Source organism: Lissotriton helveticus, chromosome 8 (genome assembly GCF_964261635.1).
Source record: "Lissotriton helveticus chromosome 8, aLisHel1.1, whole genome shotgun sequence".
Lineage (NCBI taxonomy): Eukaryota > Metazoa > Chordata > Amphibia > Caudata > Salamandridae > Lissotriton > Lissotriton helveticus.
The window spans coordinates 430,681,282-430,706,037 of NC_136069.1; the positions used below are offsets into that span (position 1 = coordinate 430,681,282).

The 24,756-nt window shown below is 44.4% G+C and overlaps 1 protein-coding gene across 6 annotated transcripts in view; it reads right to left on the minus strand.

Moving 5' to 3' along the window:
- Positions 1 to 24,756, minus strand: part of ENOX1 (ecto-NOX disulfide-thiol exchanger 1) — a 2,394,477-nt gene that overhangs the window by 2,031,086 nt on the left and 338,635 nt on the right. For all 6 annotated transcript variants that reach the window (XM_078657297.1, XM_078657294.1, XM_078657296.1 and 3 more), the window contains exon 2: positions 11,826 to 11,900. The gene's annotated coding sequence lies outside the window, so the exon portion shown is untranslated. The remainder of the gene's footprint in view (positions 1 to 11,825; positions 11,901 to 24,756) is intronic.

A 24,756-nucleotide genomic window follows, 5' to 3' on the forward strand; every position in this document is an offset into this window, starting at 1 on the left:
AAACCAATGGATCACTTTTAATTGTCCTAGAATGTAGTTAACCCAGGCACTTATTCGTTACCTTCCTAAATGCAGAATAGGAGCAAAGAAATCTGCAAGGAGGAAGCGATTGGTGCTCTCTTCATCTGAAGAGCCGGCCGAAAGATACATGGGGAATCACCAAATCAGTCTCAAGAAGAGACCTCTTTCAAAAGAGCTGAGGTGAGGGCAGGTGATAAAGAAAACCGTGGAGGAGACAATAGCAGTCAAAACAATTAACCCCTTCCATGGTGGGGCCGTCCGACATCACAGTGGTAATGTGCGGAGGACGGCTGGGGGCCATCCGAACCCCGCCCACTCAATAAATCACCAGCACTGCGGCAGAATTCGCGCTGCGGTCAAGGTGTTAAGAAGTGCAGAAGGAGAGAAAATTCCTCCTCCTCTGCATCATCCCAATCTTCTTCCACTCCTCCCACTCCACCCCTTACCCGCCTCCAGCCAAGTCCCTCAGCTAAGAGGAAATATGTCCGGAGGGAAGAGGTAACGGAGATCCTAATTCAAGCAGATCTCTGTTACAAGTCTGCTCCTCTGGTGGTGGACCACCTGTTCTATTCACAGATCCCCACCTAGTAGGCAGTAACTGCCATTTTTATTGCGTCCATTGGGAAATCATTTTTGTTTTCAAGGAACAAAATCCCAAAGCTGGAGTTTATTTTTGGGAAAAAACCAAAACAATGGCCTTGGCATGCAGGGAGCCTTCTCTATGTACATGGAGGCTACTGTGTTTTTTCCCTGTCCTGGACTGCCATGCATGGGATGGTGGTCTTGGGTTGAGCGAAAAAGCGAAGGCCATCTGTCATTTTGACCTCATGGCACAGTGGCGGGCGGGCCATTAGGTTGAAGATTTAAGCTGTTGGAGCCAGTGGAGGCAACACAAGTGTAAACCCATTGCTTTCATCAATACTAAATATAGCAGGGAATTGTGAGCTTAGCAGAGTGGGAGCTCCGTCAAACTCTAAATGACCCCCCTTCTTCTGAATTAACATTTTATGACCTATAAACATTCTTCCTATGAGATATTCACATATAAAATAAATAAACATAATTAATGTGTGGGAATACTTTGTTTTGCTTGTTTTCTTTTGTATATGCAGATTAATGTCCTTCTATCAAACATTTCACTGCTCAGCGACGTAACACAGACTCTACTCATGCCTCAAACACAGAAACCTACAAAACCCTGTAAAAAACATGTACGTCCTTATCAATTGGGTTTCAAGTCTGCAAATTTTATCAATCTTTGTATATTAATACACTTGCACTGTAAAGAGTTATAAACAATACAAAACAGCCATGATACTTTGCAACACCCTTGTAAATGAATTCATCTTGTTTTTGTTTTTTAAGATAGCTATAATTACAAGGCATTAGCAAAAATAAGAAATCTTGAAACGACACACAAATGACAGGGTTAAGGAAGTCTCAAACCAATTGCAGATATGAAATGCTGATACATAATGCAGCGAATGAGAAGGAATTGTAGCACATCAGGCTTGCCAACTACTTCTACTTCACCCTACAATACAAGTGCGTGCAATCAGCATTATCCAGGACCTTTACTGCCAAGTCCATCTGCAACACCCTAGTGCCTCCAATGTATGACTCCTCTGCTTCTTCTCTCACCATCTGGTCATCACCTACCATTTTCTAGGTCAGTAAACATCTGGGGGATCCAACGGTACATTCCCCAGTAAGACCTGAAAAATCTTTTCCTATTTTTGGTACTCTCCATACTGGACTACTGTAATTCTCTACTTACAGGCCTCACTAAGTCCTGCCTATCTCCTTTAAAATCCACCCTCCACTCGGTGGCACGTTTTGCCTACAGGGCCAAAAGAAATGACCATATCACAGCCTTTGACGGCTTCCTATTGAAGCTAGGACCATATATAAGACTGCTTGCATCACCTATAAAGCCATTCACACCTCCACCCCTCGCTATCTAACATCAAAACTCAAGTTATCAGGTAGTTACAGACCTTCACAAAATGCTGAGAATCTGCTGCTCGACCCTCCAACTTTCAAAAGGGAAAGTCACTTTGAAGAGACTGAAGAGCGGGTGGGTTGTTGCTGGCAGATTCTTCAGACTGTTGCTGCCCCGCGATGGCCACACTGAAGAGCAGGGGGTGCTGGTGATGGCCACCCTAAGATGGCAGGTAAGACTTGGTGGGAGGCCGCCCCCCCTTGTTATGCCACTGCCTTGACGCTTTCATCACCCTTTGACAATGTTAGATAAAGCTTACTTCAAAATTCAAAATCAATTCCAAAAGGGTGGAGCCACTACTATCTTATTTTGCCTTGACATAGTTTGTCTGTAACAGGTCGGAATTGCTGGCAGAGGGTAAGGGTTGTTGAACTATATCTTGAATTCTTTTTAATTGAAAGTGATTGGGTTATATCACATTCTGTTTCCATACCACTGCAAAAATAGCCTCTTTTATTTGAAAATCATGAATTTATACCAAGACGTCTCATGATCTGTGAGAGTCCCTGGGAGGACGTTGACCAACCCTGTGGGCCCTGTCTAGCTTTATTTCACCATGTTCACCTGGTAGCAAGTCTTCAAAGAGTTCCTTTAAGAACTCACAAATATATTTGCCCTCGGCTCCTTCCTGCAGTCCCCTAACTCTAATGTTCTGATCTTGTTTTGAACAATTTTACAAGTCCTTAACTTTGAGTGTGGCCACCTCTGAGAGTGTTTGATGGTTGTGAAGTTGATTCCTCAGATTCTCATTTCCCTCTTCTAACCTTGATTCTGAAATTCTGCCTCCACCGCTCTCAATCCAGCAGAATCGACATCCATACAAAGGACTGTGATATTCCCATGAAGGTCCGATCTGAATGTCTGCAGCTCCTTGGTCAGATGTTGTTTCTTACAGCAACTCAGTTTTGAATAGTTGAAGGGTGTCAACTAGATCGGCTTTTGTTAGTGTCACAGCATAATATGATGTTTGGCTCACTTAGTCAGAAGCCCTTTAAAGGGAGAGTGTGCCTTGTTAATAGGCCTCAAACAAGTTTCTAACTGTCTTTTGGGAGGGGTTTTCTTCAGCTGCATTCAGTGACCATTTCCTGAGTTTGCCTATGTTACAGTAGGAATATGCACAGAAGTCAGTTGGTGAGTACTGAGGATAACGTGCACTGACTTGGCCAGGTTATGACAAAGATAGGGCTTTAATCAATGGTTAAAAGTCTCTCTAAGCCTAGAAACCTTCAGCCATCCACAGGGTTAAGCATGCCATTGAGTCACACAAGGGGAGCTTGAGGAGATTTAAGGACCAGTGGGAACCGGCTACCCACTCATTAATAATATCATAAAAATGGGGGTTCCCGGGTCCAGTTAGCCAGGGGGCTTATTCAGCCGAGAGCTAAGTGTACTTTTACGCGCAACAGGGGATTCCCTTCTTAGGACGGTTCCCCTCACACACCAGACGTGTCATGCTTCTTCATGGGGTGCCTACTCAGATGAGAGACCTAGTCTCTACGTGGGCAACAACCCTCTCACTGTGAGGGGCGAGCTCAGGGACGTTTTATTGCGAGGTCAGCAGGTGTACTAACACCCTATGTCAGCCTGGGGTGTTATGAAAAATGTGCAGTGCTATAATGTGAGTGATTTAAAACTAACTACAGGGTTTGCTATGCTGCAACTTTAATTCTGCTACCCGGTATCAGGATTAAAAACAGAATTTCGTTGATAACACAGGTGCCGACATTAGAGGCTTCTGTGTTGTATCAGAACGTTATAAGCTTAAGATGGCGCCTATGTAGAATGCTACATGCCGGGATCGCGGATGAAATAAGGATATACTTTTTGACATAGGAACATGTACTCGTGTGTGATCTGAAATTTAATCCTAACTCTTGTAAATACAATGATGAAGAAGCCTGAGTTTGAGGCTAGATTTTGCGGTTTATAAGTACAGACAGCAATACAGAATTGGGATATCTCTTGGTTACGAGTGGGTGGAATTATTTGGACGATTATATCACCACCACCATTTGGATATTTTACTTAACCCATCAATATTTATACGGAGACCATGGTTTATGGTCCATGATATCGTATTGGAGCCCTGATGAAGTCAATTATGCATTTTACAATGCTTGACGAAACACGTGTTGGCTGCTGAAACATTATCGTTTTGAAGTGGAGGATTTACAATAAATTCAGTATTGGAACTCTCTAAGGCTGATGAACTATTATCACTTTTTATGTGGAGTGTATCCCAGTGCGACGTTACCTTTGGAGACTGATCAAGTGGATCATTAACTGGATCGGCATTTATTTACGAACAGTGCTAATTATTTGGACTGAATGAAACAATTGCATTACGTAGTATTTTCTGTGATTTATTATTTGAGTGCTCCGTGAGAATTTATTCTTTGCTTATGTTCCTGAAGTTTCTTTAGGATCTGTGGGATAGTTGGTAACCTATCCTTCTCACTTGGAAGCACCTATGTACTATAGTGACCTATTCAAATTTACTTTGCCTACACTTGAGCTGTGCGCCTGATATTGTACCTGGTTACCTGTATATTGTATTGTTGTATCAGAACGTGTTTCATAACACACCAGGCTCAAATAGGATGTTAGTAAAACTGCTGACCTCGCAATAAAACATCCCTGAGCTCCTCCCTCACACTGAGGGGGTTGTAGCCCGTGTAAAGACTAGGTCTCTCACATGAGGAGGCACCCCCATGATGAAGCATGCCACCTCTGGTGTGTGAGAGGAACCGTCCTAAAAAAGTTGCGCATAAAAGTACACTTAGCTCTCTGCTGAATAACCCCCCAGCTAACTTGGGGACCCCCTTAAGCATGCCATTGACATTTTCAAACCTTAAGTACACAGAGGCAGTCAGCTCTTCATTGCTGATATCAGCGTCCACATCTAATTGCGATTTATCTCCTGAGGTATCTCAAGTCAGAGGTGGCAACATCTATACAGGTACGCTGCCCGAAAGTTCATTTTTGCAGAAAAAGAAAGAACTTGAGAGACCAGCGGCAACTTGAGGAGCTTTGTCATAAGTTGGTCACAGGTGTTTTAAAGTGAGTTAGGTATTCCTCTTGTGTGCATTCGACTCGTGCACACCAGTAATCGAGGCCATGGCTTCAACAACCATCTAGGCCACTGGTTTATAATAGCAGAGCAATCCGCTGGGACCCTTTTATGTCAGCTGTTCCACGTCCTCCTTCACAATGTCAGCATCAACAGATCCAGCACATCTCGTCCACAACTACTACTTGTCCAGGACCACCATGGTCTGCAGAGCTGGGCCCCTCAAGAGGCAGCTCCTCTGTTAAGGTGGAGGAGCATCTCCCCACTACTAGCTGGGCAGTGTAAAAGGAAAAATTACATTATAATAACAGAAGTCATTACCATGTTATTTTTGTATCTTTCAGCCACCTTAGAGTGGGGCACGGCTGGGCTCCCGTGATGGAGAGGGAGGAGGAGTGGTTGCTGCTGCATGAAGTGTGCATGATAGTTTGGATGGCTGTCTGGGCAGGCCAAACAGTCATGCACCATTTGCATGTTCTCCACCAGGTTGTAATGCACTGTCTGGGTGGAGAACATCCACAGGCTCTCAGTCCCAGTCTGAGTGCCAAACCACAGCACTCAGTCCAATCATGAGGCTGCTGTCATGGTGACAACAGCCTTGTGATTGGCTTAGTGGAGCCTGGGTGCTGCCGGGATCCAGCAGAACATCAAGGAGGAAGAAGAGGAAGTAGGGATGAGCAGGTAAGTCTTTTTTTTCTTTTTAAACCCCCGCCTTCCTGCACCTACGCTCTGTTACCTACAAGCCGCCACTAGTTCCCTCTCTTTTCCCCCATCAGGAAGGCCTCAGACCTCTCAGTCTATGCACCCAGGATCTCTGTGGCTGCAAAGTTTACTTGAAAGAATCAGTAGGTCACACCAATGCCTCCATCCGGATGTTCTGGGGCTGGGGACTTCGTCACTCCATGCAAATTTTTCTCCAGTGCCCAAAAGCGCAATTTCAAGCTAAAATGAAATGCGGGCATCTCCTCCAGAGCTTCAACAAAAAAGTGGCAATCTTGGTCCGTTTACTGACCATGCCCCGAAGGGGGGTTTACATACCCCTTTCCTCATACAGAAAGAGCAGTAAGAAGATACAAATGGCAACATGATAAAAACACACAGGCATCGTTGCAAGGAATTAGCAATTCACCTGGCTGCTCCTTTCTTCTTGCCAGTGGTCACCTACTCCTATGCAAATATCATAAACCATATTGAAAGGTGAGATTTCTTCTACTTTCTTTCTGTATAAAATTTAGCAACACTTGAAGGGCATTCTTTACATGAGCCCAGTGCTTAATTTTTAAAACGAATAAGTCATGAGTCTCAAAGATTTTACATATGAGGTTTCTTTCATCCCTGCTTTCTCCTTTTAGCACACTTTGCCATCTTTCTTTCAGTTTTCCCCCTTTTCTCTTTTTCTCTATCTTATTCTAGGTCAAAGTCCAGAGACGTTTTAAGGCATGGGCAAAGTGGGCACTGCCCCAGGGCCAGAATGTCGATTGCGGGCACCAGGCATTTCCCGGTGGGCCACCAGGGTGGGGGCCGTTTTTGTTACTGGGGGCTGGTTTTGCAGCATACCTGCAATATCGGCATCCTGTAACAAAAGCAGCTGCAGTGTTTTCCACGTGCACCCTACAGCCCCACACCCCCGCAGATGGCCCGACTCAATTGCCAGGGCCGGTGAGCATTCCCAGTCCGGCCCTGGCCCCAGCATTTTTGGGGACGCCCTGAAAGAATCGGGTCTGTTTTACTGACAGTCCTGATGACCTTGAATGAGTCATACTTGCGTCTCCAATAACATTAGTAAGCTGCCGCTGTACTACACTATTGAAAACACACATTGCATTTCCCTGTATATTACAATGAAACACATTTTCAATTTGAATCAGTGTGTCTGTGTAGAATGAAACACATCTACAATTTGAATCAGTGTGCCTGTGCACTGTCAGTGACCAAGCAAAAGAGGAATGAAAGTGCTGTAATTGGATCATAAATTTAAATGTATCCGAATATGAATTCCAAAATACATATGGCCAGGACCCCGAAATTCTTAAGATGTCCATGTCAAAGTCTGATCATGAAAAATAAGACTCACTCCCCAAAATGTGTACAGGTGGTGGGCCTGTAACCACTCATTCAAATTAAGCACTGCTTGAGCCATGTGTCTACAGGCGGACAGCTAACAGGATACAGCAAGCTTTAGAGCTGCAACATTTCCACACTGCCTAAGGAGCATGTGTTTATATTATCAGATCAATGGGCCAACATATTTCTGACATTACTACAGTTAATTTTATCATCATGGAGTGTGTTGGAAATGGCCCTTTTTGCAGGGTTATCCCCAAATTGTTTGCTTCTTCCTCCTTTATTTTTCCTGACCTGTGGTTATTGGCAATAGGACTCTGGGCCCTTTACCACTGCTGATCAGTGCTAAAGTGCATATGCTCTCTGTATAAATTGTTATTGTGATTGGTTATCCATGATTGGCATATTTGTGTTACCAGGAAATCCCTAGTAAAGTGCACTAAGTGTGCCAGGGTAGGTGATCCAAATGCTACTAGTGGGCCTGCAGCACTGATTGTGCCACCCACATGAGTAGCCCTAAAATGGTGTCTCAGGCATGCCACCGCAGTGCCTGTCTGCAGTCTGTGGACTGCCATGTCAACCTGGTCAGTGTCCCCACTGACCAGGCCTAACACTTACCTTTAACATGCTCTACCTTTCACATACACTGCACCCTGGGCAGGGTGCAGTGTATGTGAAAGGTAGAGCATGTACTAGTGTGGGTGACATGCTCTGGTAGTGAATTACAACCAATTTTCCTTTTTCACTATTGTTAGGCTATCTTGCCCATAGGCTATAATGGGGAAGGCTGTGTACAGTGGTTACCTGCATATCTTCCTATAGGAGCAAAATAGGACATAAAAGTCTGGTATCCCTGAACTCAGAATTTAATAGCACATCTTTTAGGAAAGATGTTTTTAAATCCTTTGTTTGAAAACAGCACTTTTAGAAGGTGGCTGTTTTCTTGTCTTATCTTTCTGTGTGCCTTGGCTTGTTTGTGAATTGAGTGTCTGGTTTGTGAGTGACAGGGACTGGGTGGCTCCCAGAGGCTGAGTGGGCCATCCCTGGGCTGAATAGCTTCATCTGCATCTAGAATGGTGGGAGGGGATCGCACCTGGACCTGAATAGGTCTGTGCCTGCCTTCCACAATGCTGGCTCCACCTCCTGCTGGGCGGCTGGCCACCCTGCTCCTCTCTCTGAAAGGAAAGGTGAAGCCAGGAAAACAAAGTGCTCAAGGAACACCCAAAACTGGTTCAGACCGGGCTCAGAGCCCTCCTGCACAAAGGGAACAAAGACTTTTTGGGATATAAGTACAGGACCCCAGACTACAGAAAATTAGATCATCCTGGAATCAAGAAGGAACCTCTGCAAAGGAGAAAGTTGGAAGACTGGAGAGGAAGGACTGTCCTGCTGTGTGTTTGCAGTTGCTTTGCTGCCAAGGAGAGGGGAAGGACTTTGATTTGTGCTGTGTCCCCGTGCTTGAAGAGATCTCCAAGGGCCTGAATAGAGCTGGCTCCCTGTTAAGTAGTCCCAGGAACAAAAGGACTTCACCCCCAGCTTCCCCCCTGAACTCTACTGAGAGAGTTCTGTCCTTCCTAGAGTGCTTGAGCCAGTTGTGGTGCACCTGGAAGTTGTACCTGTTGTTTGGGAAGCTGGACAAAAAGAAACTAAGACAATCTGAAAAGTTTCACGCATCGCTCGCTTGCAGAGCACATCCCCGAAAGTGCGAGGAAATTCCCGCCGCCGCGAAGATCGAGATCGTCGCAGCACCTGTTGCCGCTGCAAGAACCGACACATACTTCGCTTCCGGAAATGCATTGCTCCAGTGCAGGAAGATTACCATCGCTGCGAGTATCGTCGCAGAGCCTGTCGTCGCTGGGTGAGATCGTCACACCGCTTGCTTGCGGACCGCATCACGACGCTGCAGGTGTTGTCGCAGGGCCATCGCATCGAGGGGCTGCGAGGGGAGAAGATCGACACTGCGCATCGCCGCCGCACATGAGATCGTCGCTGTCCCGAAGATCGTCGCACCATACCTTTGCGAGGCGCTTTCTACGAAACCTGCACACCGGAAACCATACAAGGTATCGCATCCATCTCATACTCCCATATCCCCCTTACCCTGACTAGAAGCAAGGGTCCCTATTTGGACATTGGTACCTACCTCTGCCAACTAGAGACCCCCAGATCTAACAGTGTGTGATGCATTAAGGCCACAGGTGGCACCCACCTTATTGTGCCACAACATGGGACCACATGAGGGTGTAGGTTTGCAACAAATGTCATCAAGAAAAGACTAGAGCACAAGTCCGCCCAAATAGCACAATGTAATTTTTCCTAGGTCCCTGAAAATGTTTGCCCTGAAGCACATTATAATTACGTCTGTTTATACTTTCGTTAAATTCCTAAAGAAGAAAATATTTCCCATTAAAGGGAATCATTAATAAAGATGGACCCTAGGTGTTTATCCTAGCAAAAAAGCTTAAACGAAAGATTTCAACTCCAAAGATGAAGAAGGGGGACAGGGTAGTGAGTTGGGATAATGTATATCTGTGAATACCTATGGAAACAAGGCAGTCATTGCATTATCAAAAGAACACATAGTAATTAATGCCTCTGCTTCACATCACAGCTCATTTCCATCCGAGCCACAACTGATGAAATAATGAAAGCAGCTTCTGATTGCTGAATTTACGTCTTTTTTACAAAGGTCAATGTCAACATGATGTACTGCGATTGCATTAGATCAGATCTTTTAGTTGTCAGCTTACAATTATTTTATGCAAATTTTTCCTGAGATGAACAAGATGCATCATTATGCATGTCCCATTTTCGCCATGGCTGGCTCCACAGTTTAATTGTATGTGTTTTTCAATAACTTCGAAAGAACAGGAGCTAGAATCTCCCGGTCCATGTCACAAAACCTCTGCACTGCTGGAAAATAACAGGTCAAATCAATTTGAACCATATTTGCTTCTTGTGCAATATAAGTAAATAGAACAAACCCAATTTGCGCCAAACTAAAATTGTGCATCCGGGCAAAACATTAGGCACAATGAAGTCATGCTTTTTTTGTTGTGTTACATGATAAAAATAGAGAAAATAAAATTGTTTTATTTTTCAAACATCCTTCAATCTATCAGGGCTATCTCAACCCTGCTTCATGTAAGAAAGAGATGAAGACACGCCTCTTTAAGGAACATGTACACATCATGCAGTAACAGACCGCTTTCATTCTTAGAAACTAGCTACCCCTTGAATTGCACACTGGCTGCATCTTTACCTTGGACCTTGCACGTCGTTCCACGCACCATATAAACAACACATACATTCATAAATTCATACATATATCTATTGAGGCGTGAAATACTAGTATATATAACCCTACCGTAGGTCAAGAGTTCTCCAGGGGCTAACACCCGACAAAGAGAACATGGAGAAGATTTGCATGGCTGCAGTCGACTATATAGTCTTAATTTTGTTTGGCCTTATCGTTTGATCCTGAGCTACAGCCTTACCAATACTGCCTCTGACTGCAGGTCTAGTGAGATTCTTTTAAATAATTTGCTCTTAATTAGTTTTGAATATACTCTAAATTACACTCTGCCTTCTTAAATCTTAAAAATGCCCCATCATACTTAAATGGCGACCTAAATTCTTTACTCATAGCTAGTGCATCTTATTTTAAACATGTATTTTGGGGTTTTAGGAAGCGCAATAAGAGACGCATCAGTTACACATTGGATATGTCCACAAAAAACTAATTGAAAATGAATATGCCAAAGCAATTATTGAAACAAACAAATCATCCTTATTATATAGAAATATATGTATAGGGCATATATTATGCCAACACAAAATAATGAACACAAATTACATCAAAACAATTTATCAAAGCAAATATTGAGCCAAATGACAGTACATACTATATGCAGATAATCTGAGAATATGGGACCTGTGGACTATGGACATAGGGGGAATGGGATGTAGCGAACTCACTGGACACGGCAGAATGAAATGAGATATCAGTATGGTAAGATGCGCAGCAGAGAATGTACAGGGTCAGGATGAGCCAATGTGCTGATGCATTCTATATGTAGGTGTTGTAGGCAGTGAAGAGGACGAGGCAACTGACAGGTACAGAAGTAGGTAGTATGGCGGGTCAACTGCCTCCGGAGAGTGGAGCTTGGAAACATGAGTGCGAGCTTGTAGACAAGAAGAGCTGGAGAGCAGGTAAGTGCCTGGGGCACTTAGGAGAATTTCCTAGGAAGAGAATCTGATTATTCGAGGGGATCAGAGATGTATAATGAGATTAGCTGCCCAGGAGCGCTCAGCTCAGTTCGGGAGATACCAGTACACGTGGAGTGCTTGGAAGAGATGACAAAGCCATGGCTACTTCAGGCGGATGCAAGAGTCGCATCTTCGCCTGGCACCTTCAGCACGCATGGCATGTCAGTGTGGCAGCGTTACTGTGCGCAGCATCAGTCGATGTCAGCTCTAGTCTGCCTCGGTGTCCGCCAAAACAACAGGGAACATGTCTTTAAATTACTGCCTACAAAACGCATTCATCATAATTGGTACGGCAGGATATAAATGAATGGGTGAAGAATTGAAAATGTTCACCATTCAGCAAAGAGAAACATTCTACTGGCGATAAGGATGAAATGAAAACATAAACAGAGTACTTACAGAGAGGTTTTGATGTATAGTAGAAAGGAATCACGCTCCCCTGCTAACTCACTGTCTTTAAAGTATTTCAGATTTCTGCAAAATGAAGAGAAAAATGAGATAATTATCTCCGGCGCTCAGAGCAACATTTATTGTATTTTCTTTATATCTGTGCGGATCTTAGCTGTACTAAAGGATACTCTAAGCTGCTTATGTACAGAAAACATTTTAACATTAAAAACAAAACGGTCTATGACCAGAAAGAGAATGATAGATTCTGAGATAAGTATGAACCACTGCTTTATCTGCATTATGGACCGCAGAAGAGGTGAGGTCTATAAATATCTTATTGTATACTACACTGAATACCAAAAGGAGTGTTATCTACTTTTTTTTTTTTTTTTTACCGACCATGGAGGTAATTACTGCCATGTAATAATATAAATCCACGACAGCATTATTAGTTACTGTTGTACCATGAATTCTACATGTCATTATGAGTTGCTATATAATAACTTGATTTCACAGTAGCATTACTAGTAACCATGTTATCACTCAAATCCACCACAGCAATATTAGTTACTTATAGCCTGAATCATGCATGGCATTACTTGTTACCATGTTTTAGCATGAAGCCACGTGGCATTATTTGTAACTATATTGTAACATGAACCCACTGTAGCATTACTTCTGCCATGTTTCATATTCAGATGCTGCACGATCTCATAAAATTATCGAACCCTTCATAGAAGAATTTTCAACATTTATATTATAATTCATTCACACCAGAAAATGATTTTTAATAATTTTCGACATGAATTACAAAGGTATTTGTGTTCTTAACTTTAAGCTACAAGTACATTTTCCTAAGTTCATGAGTGCAAATTCACTGAATCAGGACTCCTATGGATTTACACGTGCTTTACCACACAGAAATGTACATGCCTAAAGTGTGCTATAATGGCATCTGGGAGGCCATCAAGTAGTGCATTACCACCATCCAGATGTGAGGGTATGAGGGTTTGAAAGGCAGATCGGACAATGCTTTGGGGAAGAAACGGGTTCAAGAGAACTGGTACCAAGCAGTCTTGGGGGTGCTTTTTTGGCAATGAGTTTCGTGTGAGTGACTTTGGAGTTCAGGGTGAATCCAAGTGACTTAGCATTCAGTAAAAGATGGGGGTCAAGGCCATCTACATCGAAAACTATTAAAATGTTGCAAACAGACGTTGTTCCAAGGCAAGGGAAAGATCAATTTTCATCATTGTAATGTGGAGAGAAAATTGGTGGGGGTAGGGGGTCAAGGGAGTTTCTCGTTGGGAACAAAAATGATTTCTCTGTAGAGAAACAAATTAGCAAATGCGATGTTCATGGAAATATCCATTTACTCATATGGCTACACTTGTCAGTCCTCCTGGAAATCTGCAACATTCACAGAATCATAAGACTCCTCCAAGAATTCATTAAGAAATCTATGAAAATCAAAACTTTACTCAAAACTTAGGCCTAAGTCAAATTCACAGCTCCGTCAACTTTTACTAAGCAAATTTTAGAATGCAGGCATGGTGATGGGGCCAGTTTAAAGAGTAAGTTACAATGCCAAAGTTTGTGTAATGAATATCAGAGGATTCAAATGTTGAACGCTCAAACACGAGGAATGGTAAAGAACGCGGCAAATTATTATACAAAACCTTATAAAAATTGGAAGAATTATTCACATCAAGTATAAGCCTCAATCCACACCACACCGATGACTTTTAAGTATCCTGCAAATCACAGTGCCAAGAAGCTTTAGAGAGCCTGTACTCCATAAGAAACAAATTACATAACATAACTTGAGTATCCAACATTCCTCATTCTTGAGGACGGGTTTGCCTTTTGCTGCACATTTTCCCGCATCGTCAGTTCACAGCATTGCGGGTGGTTCAATGCGTGAATAAAAAAATAAAAATAAAAACACGAGGAGTCGGTAGCACGGCTGGCACCTCCCTCCTGCAAAAATAAACAAGCATTTGTAATGCAATAAGTCTCACATTACCGAAAGTTCAAGCTATTGACGTTGCAAATAAGATTTTTTGTGTCAAAATATATCCCAGCAGTAGCTTAGGTATAAAATAAATTCGATGAAACAAGGAAAGGGTGCAGTACACAGACCGTGTCCGTGTGAAGTTGTAAAGGGACCTCTATTAGCCACATAAGGTATTGCACCCTTAATGCAATTATAAACTCAGTACTTTATGCGGCTATTAGAGGACCCTTTTCAACTCCACAGGAAGACCTAGTAACAGCCTGTGGTATTGCACCTTTTCCATATTTAGTGGGATTTCTTTTATCCCTTAAGCTACTGTTGGGATATTGTACTTAAAAAAATAAATGAGACAACATTTTTATTTGCACGTCAACAGCCTTGTGACTTTGGTGAAAGTTCCTTAGTGAGGCATCAATTAGTGATGGCAGAATACGGAGGCAGTGTTAGCTGCTTCCTGCCTGGAACAAAGCTAATTTCCCTCAATGGCCACACAGCTTCTATCACAAATATATTTATAATTAATCACAAAATATTGGTGACAAAAAGGACAAATATTCTTTTTAATTTCATTCAAAAATTATGATTTTTATTTCATTATCTCTAAATTATCATTACTCTTTTATATAAGAATATCTTTCCTTATTTTTTCACAAGTAAAAAGTTACTATTTTTTCAGAAGAAGGTTTTTTTAAAAAAGTAAACTTTTTTTAAAGTTCAAGCAAAGAAAAAACAAGAATAAATACATACAATACATGACTATATACAAAAAAATGTGTATATGTATTATTGTGCACTACATTCAAATCAATAGACCCCTGGTAGAAAACAGTCTAACACAACATTCTGACACATGCACACCCTCACTACATTCATCACCACACCATCTGAGGTAGAGAAACTGAATCATAGACGGCAGAGTTACTCTGCCAGCATATGTCGGTCTCAGAACTAACTCTAAGACCCCGCACTTGGTCGACGCGCGTTTCGGCGGCACAAGGCCACCTTCTTCAGGACCTCTTTCAGATTAGCAATCCAAAATTCCAGGGGACGTAAAATATAGTGCATCTGTGAATTTCGGGGGGAGTTCTGTAGTTGTATTCTTTGTTTATTCAGAAATTCTCGAGTTATCCATCCTTCAAATTAATTTACCCTAGGGCGGATGCTGAAGCGTGTAACTTGATCTCTGCACCGGGTTAAGATGTTGTAATGTCCTCAGCTATTTGTGTAGATCACAATATTCATAATATTCATGAGCCTCGTGTTTCTTCGCCGTGACGTCTAGCTCAAGTATTAGTAGAGGGATATTTGCAATCGTCCTGTCTTAATTTCACAGAGTTTTTCTGGGCCAACAATTCCTTCTCTTTGTAGACCCGATAAACACAACGGTGCGCAAGGATTCGTAGTTTATTTAACCCCCGAGTAAATATCCAAGACAGCTACAGGGTCGGCGTCTCCATCTGCTTTCTAACCCGGTGAGAACCTGTCCTACGAAGAGCAGATGTGCCCGGGGGTATGAGTAACACAGCGTTGCAAATTGTACTACTGTGACGAAGCTGATGTTGCGGATCTCTTCTCAGAATGCGAGAAACTAGCAATGTGGCGATGAACACTCTTGTCACGCAGTGCGTGCTAGCGGTGCGTTTGATAAGCCAATCTCTGTCAGCAGTGAGCAAAACCTCAATGGATACATGTTGGACTTAGGCCTTTTGGCAGGTTCGCCCCAAAACTTTTTTTGCGTTCTCCCAGCCTTTTTCTGTAACATGGTGTTGGTGATTTTAGGCCTCTGAGCACTTTAGCACTGTGGTCCAGTGTAAAGTGCGTGCGCTCTCTGTGTATGTGCGGTGAGATTGGCCTGCCCTCCCATTGGAAGGAATAGGGGATCTGTGCGTCCCAGGTAGTTCTTGGTATGAGAGGAGTGCAGGGGCGAGTTTAGTATGTATGAACTCGTGAGGATAAATGCTGCGCGATGGTGTGCGCAGATTTATGGTGACTGGTGGAGAAATGCCACTTTTAGAAGTTGCCATTTCTGTGTACTGTGTGTCTGCCTGCCTGATGTGAATTGCATGTCTGGCTTGTGATTGACAGGTGTGGGATGATGTGGGTGGCTTCAGGAGCCAGGATGGGTCTGCCCAGTGGTGATTAGGGAGATCTGCATGTAGATGGAAGGGAGGAGTTGCACCTGGGACCTGAATAGGACTGTGCCTTCCCTCCACAATGACGGCTCTGCCCCCTGTGGTGTGTCTAATCACTGAACCCCACCTGAAAAAGGAGAGAGGAGCTGAGCAAACAAAGTGCTCCAAAGCTCCCCTATACCAGTTCTGATTGATATTCCAGCAGCCCTGTGCTGTGAGACAAAGGGAAATATTGTATAAATATAGGGGCTGTGTCCCCATGAAAATGTTCACTCTTGGTGTGCTGTTCCTTCAGGGCGTGCTGCTGCTGGGGGCAGGGGGGCAGACATGAGAGCTTTCCTCCCTGGGCCCTGCCTTGCCCTTGATGCCTGGAAGACTTCTGGGACCTTTTGCTTTATTTTCTTTACCCTAGGACTTTTCCACACTTTTGACGCCCTGGGAGAGCTGTGCTCTGTTTCCTTTGCTTTACCCCAAGAAGGAGAGGCTGGGGGCCTCAGAGCGCGGTGCTGCAGCCCTGGGAGAAGGAATCCTGGTGAAAGGGATCCTCCCGTGAGGCGGCTGGAGGCGGGTGCCCACCCGCAGTGATCTTTATCTAAAGACGGGTGCCCACTCCGCTTATTTTATGATTTTCTTCGCGGGTGCCCACCCCGCACTTTCATCGCCTCTAGCGGGAGCCTACCCAGCTTTGTGTTTTAACTTGAGAGAGAGCCTACCCCTCTTTGCCGCCGAGAAAAGGAGATTTTGGCCGCCGTGATCCGCAGCCCGCCTGGACGGAAGCATGACCGGCGTTTTAGAGACCCGGGCGGGAGCCTATCCCGCGCCGGAATGTGTTGGAAAGGTTGGGAGCCTACCCCGCCTCCATGCGCTCCCTTGGAGAAATCCCGGGTCCCTGGAGGGTGCCCGGGTGAAGTGGAGAGCCTGCCGATACTGGACGGGGCTCCTGTAGGGAAGAGGAAGCCCTGTGTGCAGATTGACGCCTGGAGAAGATCCCAGGGCAGCCAGAGAGAAGCTGCAACAGTGCGGGACTGGGCGAAGCAGGAGATCGCCGCCGCCTGGAGAGCCCGGTAAGATGGGGCTTCTCCATTGTGTTGGTGCCAGTTGAAGGCCTAGAGTCACAGTGGCCCCGTCTGGCAGCGGGCCGCTCCAACGTGGGCATGTTTGGTTTGAGCGCCACTGTGCTCCAATAAAGGGGCCAGGTTATGTAGAAGCCCCGTGGGGGCCAGAGGGTCCCGGGTGCCAAGCCCCTACCTTAACTTACAGCTGCCCCGCTGGCTAGAGGGCAGCTGCCATGTTTTGCGGGCACATGTGGTTTGGAGTGCCAGTGCGCTCCAAATATGGGCTATGTGTTTTTAAGAAGCCCCAGTGAGGCCCGAGGGCACAGCCATGCCAGGGCCCGTTTTGCCTAATTGGTCAGAGGGCACAGTGAGTGCCAGCCCTTCAGGTGTGACCCACAGCTGTGCAGCACTTAGTGCCATCTGCTTAGTTTAGGCCCTCATTTGATGTTCCCAGCTGCCCAGCAAGTAGTGGGCAGATTCAACGTTTAGGCCTGCGCAATTTCGCACCCTTGACTTCTGCTGCACAGGCAGTGCGCCCTGACTCTTGGGGCATAGGGCATTTGAGCCCCTTTTGAGATGGCCAGTTGGCCAGGGGGACTGTCAGGATTATAGGGCGCCAGGCCCTAGTATGATGGTGGTGCTAGGAAATGTAATGTGTGTAGTATGTTTTATGCACCCTGTTTGATACCTCTAAATGTGTTTTTATGATTATGAGGTCGTTTTGCATATTATGGTTTATGCTAGTGAGATTATGTTTCACTGTGTCATTTATGCCCCTAATGTGAGTTATGCTTAGGAGGTTAGGGTCTAATGCGTTTAGACTTGTGAGACGATTGTATAATGTGTTTATGCTTTTGAGGTTGGCGCAGAATGTAATTCGCGCCCGATGTGATACTGTGCCTAATGTAGTGTATGTTACAGGCTGATGCTAGGTACAGTGATTACCAGTGGTTACTGGTTATACGTTTATGATCTGTTTTACTTTTACTAAGTTCACTTTGTGATGGTTCTGACAGTGGTCCATGTGGCCCTGTCATGTGTATATAATCCCTTGTAAATATTTCCCAGTGCCAGTGTATATTGTGTGATTACTATTCTAATGTGTCATGAGAATACAAAGGCTATTTTTGATATAACCTTGTGTGGAGTTCCTTTTGTAGGGTGCCTGGGATGTTGTTGCCGTGTGCGTGTGCGCAAATGCTTTGTCCCAGGACTTTTGCAGCCTTTTGGCGCCCTGGGAGCACTGTGCTCTGTTTCCTTTGCTTTCGCCCAAGGAGGAGAGGCTGGGGGCTGCGCAGCTCGATGCTGCCGCCCTGGGAGAAGGAATCCTGGCGAAAGGGATTCCCCGGTGAGGCGGCTGGAGGCGGGTGCCCACCCGCAGTGATCTTTATCTAAAGACGGGTGCCCACCCCGCTTATTTTATGATTTTCTTCACGGGTGCCCACCCCACACTTTCATCGCCTCTAGCGGGAGCCTACCCCGCTTTGTGTTTTAATGTGAGAGTGAGCCCACCCCTCTTTGCCGCTGAGAGAAGGAGAAGATTTCAGAAGCCGTGATCCGCAGCCCGCCTGGTTGTGGGCAGGGCCTGCGAACGGAAGCCTTAGAGGACGGAAGCATGGCCAGCATTTTAGAGACCCGGGCGGGAGCCTACCCCGCGCCGGGACGTGTTGGAAAGGGCGGGAGGCTACCCCGCCTCCATGCACTCCCTTGGCGAAATCCCAGGACCCAGGTGGGGGCCCTTGTGAAGTGGAGAGCCCGCTGATGCCAGATGTTGTTGCTGTGTAGTTGCGCAAATGCTTTACACATGGCCACCGGGATAAGCCTGACTGTTCGTGCCAAGCTACCAAGGGGGTGAGCAGGGGTTATCTTTGGCGTGTAACTCCTTTGCCCTGACTAGCGTGGTGGTCTCTGCCTGGCTTTGGCGCTAGCATTAGCCAACCAGAAATCCAATTTCTAACAATACAGCATCAAAAACATTTGCTCTTGAACTGTCCAAGGCCACGTTTAAACTTAAACAATGGCAGTCGTGTGCCTTTCTTTATGCATGGCTTGCCATATTCACATAGGAAAACATAACCATTGTTTAAGTGAAAACGCTTCCAAAAACAATGAATTCATGTTTGTTAGGATGAATACGGCAAGCCATGCATAAAGAAAGACGTACAGCGGCCCATCTTAAAGTGAAAGCATGGCATTGGGCGCTTTAAAAATAAAGACTTTATGTTTGTTAACATGAATACGGTGAGCCGCGCATACAGAAAGGCACACGGCGCCATTCCTAAAGTGAAAGCGCGGCATGGGGCACTTTAAAAAATAACGACTTTCTGTTCTCAAATTGTAAAATAAAAAAAACTGTGCTGCCACTATATTTAACAAGAAGCAGGAGCGAGTTAGCAAATATAAAGAGGAGCAGTTCATAATTACGAGGAGAATAACAAGGAGAAGGAGCAAGCATGGGCGCGAGTGAATTCCTGAGCACACAAAAAGCCTAAACTAAAAAAAGAGTACACAGATAGTAATAAATAACATGATGAGTAACACCACATGTAAGAGGGGCAGTCCTCAAGGGATGTGACAAAAGAAAACAAGCGGTTGCAATGCAATGGGTCTCACAGTTACGCAAGTTTAAGGTATTGGCATTGTAAATAACAATGTCTTTTATTTAGGTTTTAAAAAAGTAAACAAAAATAAAAGGCATTGTTATTTGCAATGTCAATAGCTTAAACTTGTGTAACTGCGAGACCTATTGCATTGCAAATGCTTGTTTATTTAAGCCTCCGGCTGAGCCCATAATAAAGGCTGAATTTGAGGGGTCACCAGGCCTCCTTTTGTTTGAGTCTGTTGGCTTGGAGCACTCAGGAGCCACACACCTGATGCAAATGAAGTGGAGGGGAAACAAAGGCTCAAACTTTGTTAGCACTTCACACATACTTAAGAGAGGAAGCTTTTCCCTTTGTTCAGTCCTTTTTTAGGAGATATGCATGCACTGTAAGAATGTCGGATGTGTTGGTCTTTCCCAGTATTTACACAAAGCAAATTGCATTTATATAGAGTTTACTACACCTGAGGAGGCGTTGAAATAATTTAAGTACCACTATTTTTTCTTGTATAGCCAGGATGGGACGGGGGCAGGCGTGGCAAGATATTTTTTTACCCACCAAGCCATCCCAGGCAGATGCCAGCCATATACAAGCACAAGGAAAAAGAAAAACGGGGTATGAAACAATGTCTTTCTCGCTATTTCTGTCTTCTTTTTCTAGATCCATCATTCCTCGACCTCTTGTCACGCCTGCCCTCTTTCCCATCTTCCATCTTTCGCCCCTCCATTCCATCGCCCCTCTACCCTCGCCTTCTCTCTCGACGGTTCTCTCACACCACCATGAGCGTGCCTGAAGATATTCATTTTGTTAATTGACATATGCATCCTTTTCTGAAATTTACCGAGCTAAGAGCCTGTACACCAGAAGAAATATTGTTAATTTCTGCGTGTAATATAAACATGTTGCATTCTGTGAAAATGATTCCTCGTTTCCATATTGTTACCGAAAAACGTGCCTAAAACTCGACGTTTCCTGTCGTTGTTCAAGGCTGTACATCCAGTTCACAAATAAGGATGTATGACATTACAACGCATGCTTTTACCACGCATGCCTTTACAACGCAGTTTTTACAACGCATGCCTTTACAACGCATAGTGCTTAGGGGTGCTGGATAGTGAATAGTTTAATTTACTATTCCAACTCCAGTCCCCGTGGATAGTAGGGAAGGTGTTGGACAGTAAATTAAATCTATTCCCTATCCTAGAGCACCCCCCAGCGCTATGCGTTGTAATGGCATGCGTTGTAATAGTTGCGTCGTAAAGGCACTGCGTGGTAAAAGTTGCGTTGTAAAGGATGTTTCCCCACAAATAATGACGGATTAGTGGTGGCTTCATTTGCCTTTGTTTCTACGAGGACTTCTTTGTTCATTAAAACCATTTGTGAATCCTGCTGTTGCCTACTATGTTCTGAACACAGTCAGGGCACACAAGCCGTCAAAGTGGTTAACTGTAAACAGACTGTGTGCTCTTGAGTAGATACCATCGCCCTCCCCATTCGTTCACTTTGGCTCGGTCTCCATACCTAGCAGAATGGGGAATCCTTATAAACAGGATGTGTAGTGTTGTTAACAGCATTCACACACTTTTTTTATGCTGAGAAGGCGTCAGCTTCGCAGCGCTGTGCTTAAGGTGCTACCTATGCTCTTAGAATCGAAAGACCGTCCAGGCCCTTGTCGACAAAAGCATGCTAGCTGCTGACATGCCAATTTATTGTTTGTAAACCGCGCCCCCGCTGCCCCTGTGTGCTACAAAACACATCTAAACGCTCGCTGACAAAGTACACTTCCAGGATGTAGGCTGCCTACTAGCTTTGATTCAGTCTCTCCAGCAGACGTAAACGCTTTCCTACTCATTCCTGCTTTCTTCTCCTACTCTGACCAGCGCTTGGGGACAGCTTGTGATGTTTCGGAAAGCAGGACATGGTTTCACATGGCGAGGGACTCTTTAGTTCCCTCAGCATCTGCACTACCCACGTTATAAACGAAACACCAACAAATGCAAACACCTGGGCAAGGTAATTATGTAACAGGCTCTGCACCACCTGAATAAAGTAACAACGTGGAACAAGTGCGACCATCAACAGCTTCACAAAAACAAACCCTGAATGTCAGCACAGCCTGCACTAGGAGTACAGAAACTGAAAACACCAGTACTACTTCTCGCAACTGTACAGAAAAAACAGAGTCAGACTGGAAATTCAAGCATAGTGACAGTGGCAGCACAACCCACACATGTGCACAGAATGTGTGGCTGTATTAGTCCCACCCGTACAGATGAACCTAAACAGTGTAGGTACTGAAACCTCTCCTAACCTATTTGTACAGACAGTTGAAGAAATGCATGCACAGGTACCAAGGTGAGATAGGAGCAGTGCGGCCTGCGGGAGCTTGTGGCAGCAATGTTGCGCCATGCATCCGCCATACAGAAGCAGTGCCACAGCAGCAGCTCTGAGTAGGGAGGTCAATGGTAAAAACAAAAACAAACAAAAAAAAACAGAGCAACAGCGGCAAACTTTCTACAAACGGCGTGGAAATACGGTAACAGTAGTATTCTACACAAGATGTTAGGACAATGTAGGACAAGAATAATCCCTGTAAAATGGTCCCTTAAAGTAGTAAAAGTAGCTCCCGCACCTGACGCGCATTAACATGATGGTGGTGTAGCAAGGGTGCCAGAGACTCTAATGCAATTAAACCAAATGGGGTTCCCCACCTCCTTGCTTGGTTTTAAAATAGAAGTCATACTTGGGGTATAATGTCCCTAGGCTCTGGTGGCACTGCTGTGATTAAAAACAAGAAGGAGGTACCCTTTTTCAACTGGAAAAGGGAGGGGGTGTATAATATTACAAAAATTAAAGAGCTCCCTTTACCTGCTTTTGTACAAAATGAGGCTAAGTGCCTCTTACAGTTTTTAATGTGAGATATTTACCATTCTATTATTTATTTAGTCGGTCTAAAGTAGGTTACCAAAAAGGAATTTATTCTGTATTTCAAAACAACATGAATAACAATTAAAACAGGAAAAACCCAGACATTTAGAGTCTTTTCGTTATCTATTTTATTTGCTAAAAAGCATGAATTAATTGCACATAACGCATCATTACAAACATATCAATTTTCATATAATAAAAATAAATCAATTACAATAAAATACAAAATTGTTAACAAAGTTCTGTTGACGCGGTGTTTCGGTGTTCAGATGAAGATCGTCTGGGAATGCCGTAATATGTGGGGTCCAACGAAAATGTAAACAGCAAGCTATCCAGGGGGATGGGCTGAGGATGTGGAAGGCATGCAGGCCTCTGATCTGTGGAATCAGCCTTCCTGCCCCCCCGCGCTTCAATCTGTCATCCTGGGGCACACTCTCCTATCTGTCCGCGCGCGCTGAAACATTGCCTTTTCTCTCCATCACGTGGACACATATTAAACAAGTCAGTATCTTCCTTCCTTATTTTCGTTATTCCTTCAAACAACTGCACACAAAGGCACGTGGCTGCTTGAAAGCGGACCGCACCTTAAAATAAATAAACAAGAGCTAATAAATGCCATATGGATCAAAGGACCAATTAAATCCTGCTCCGGAGGTGAATGCTTGCAAGAGCTAATAAATCAAGTGCTCGGTGGGAGAGTGTGAAAGCTCCTATCACTACAAAGGAGAACCAGAGAGGAGACGCCATGCGCGTGCACATCGCCTGTCTGGGCGCGCACATGGTTTGTCTCCCTTCGCGAACGAAAGCAGCAATAATAGAGGCTCGCCAAGTGAAGCAGCTGCACTGCATTCGCTAGGCGAGACCTAAAAAAGAGGGACTAGTGACCATATTACCCAATGAAAAGCAGCCATTTACACAGGACAGTAAACGGAGCCAATTAGAAAGATGGGTGTTGCTTAATGCCCAAATCCTAAATACATCATGTCTTGAAGAGACAGCGCCAGTGATAAAGTAAGGAAAAGGATGTGGTAAGGTTGGGGAAGGGTGTGGGGTATCACCACACCGCAGAAGGGAGGCTGGTCCAAAGGTTCCATTATTATCAAACCGAGGATATCATACAGCTCTTTTCCAAGGCATGAGCTAGGAATGAAGAGTATCATGAAAAAGAAGGTCACTGTGGGAAGAAAACACAACTTGTGAATGGGACGTGTACCGTGAAGGACACTGGCACTGCGCATTCATCAGTGAATGTCCCATTGTGAAATGTCCAAGAATCACTCTTGGGTATTTTTGCTATTTTTGCTGACTAGCTGGAGTAATGCCAAGATTGCCTTCTTCTACTTGCGGGTTTCTGATGTAATTTCACAAGGAATTAGTGTTTGATTTGCTTCTAGTATGCTTGTTTGAAATTTCACTATCTTCGATCTTGTGCACGTGCACTCAAGACACAATTCTGCCATTGTTGGAGTACAGCACGTTGCAGACTGCACGCAAGATGTTGAAATGTGAACCCCGGACTTAGCTCTACTCTGTAGCTCGCCGCAACTCTACTGCCTGTGTAGTGTCTGTTTCACTCCTGGACAACCTCAGTGTCTACTAATAACCTCCACGATTATAGCTATAAACACAAGTAAACAACGTATAATTATGTGGTTGAAGATATTGTATTTTGCTGCATTCCGAGCATACAAGTCAGTGGGGTGGTCCTACGTTCTGTGGGAAGGCAGATATGGGTGGCCTTTTCCTTTACAGTTTGTTAATTGTTTCGTCTCCATTAAGCAATCCACAGATGTAATAATTTATCGGATGGTTGTGTTTTCTTCATGTGGTAGGACTTCGGCCTTCCTGGAGCTCTATTTGTTAAAATACTTTAGAAGTTCCCTTGTGCCTGTCTAGATACAGGGGCATGGGGAGCATATTGTACTCAAGAATGTGGTACCTAAGGACACAGTTCCCCCTTTTTTCAAGGCATTATGATGATAAATTGTTCCTCTTGTCTCCATAGAATAGAGTAAATTTGCTGCCCTCCAAAAACTGAAAATTTGGCTTTCTAACTGCTTTGGCAGCTGTTACAGTCATACTGAGAAAGTGATGTGATTAAATAAAGAGCTCTCCACCCTCGTGCACAGTTATTAATCTGCATGGCTGGTACCCACTAATGGGCCATCTTTTCATTGCCTCTGGGTGAAATATGTTCTTTCATGGAGGCCC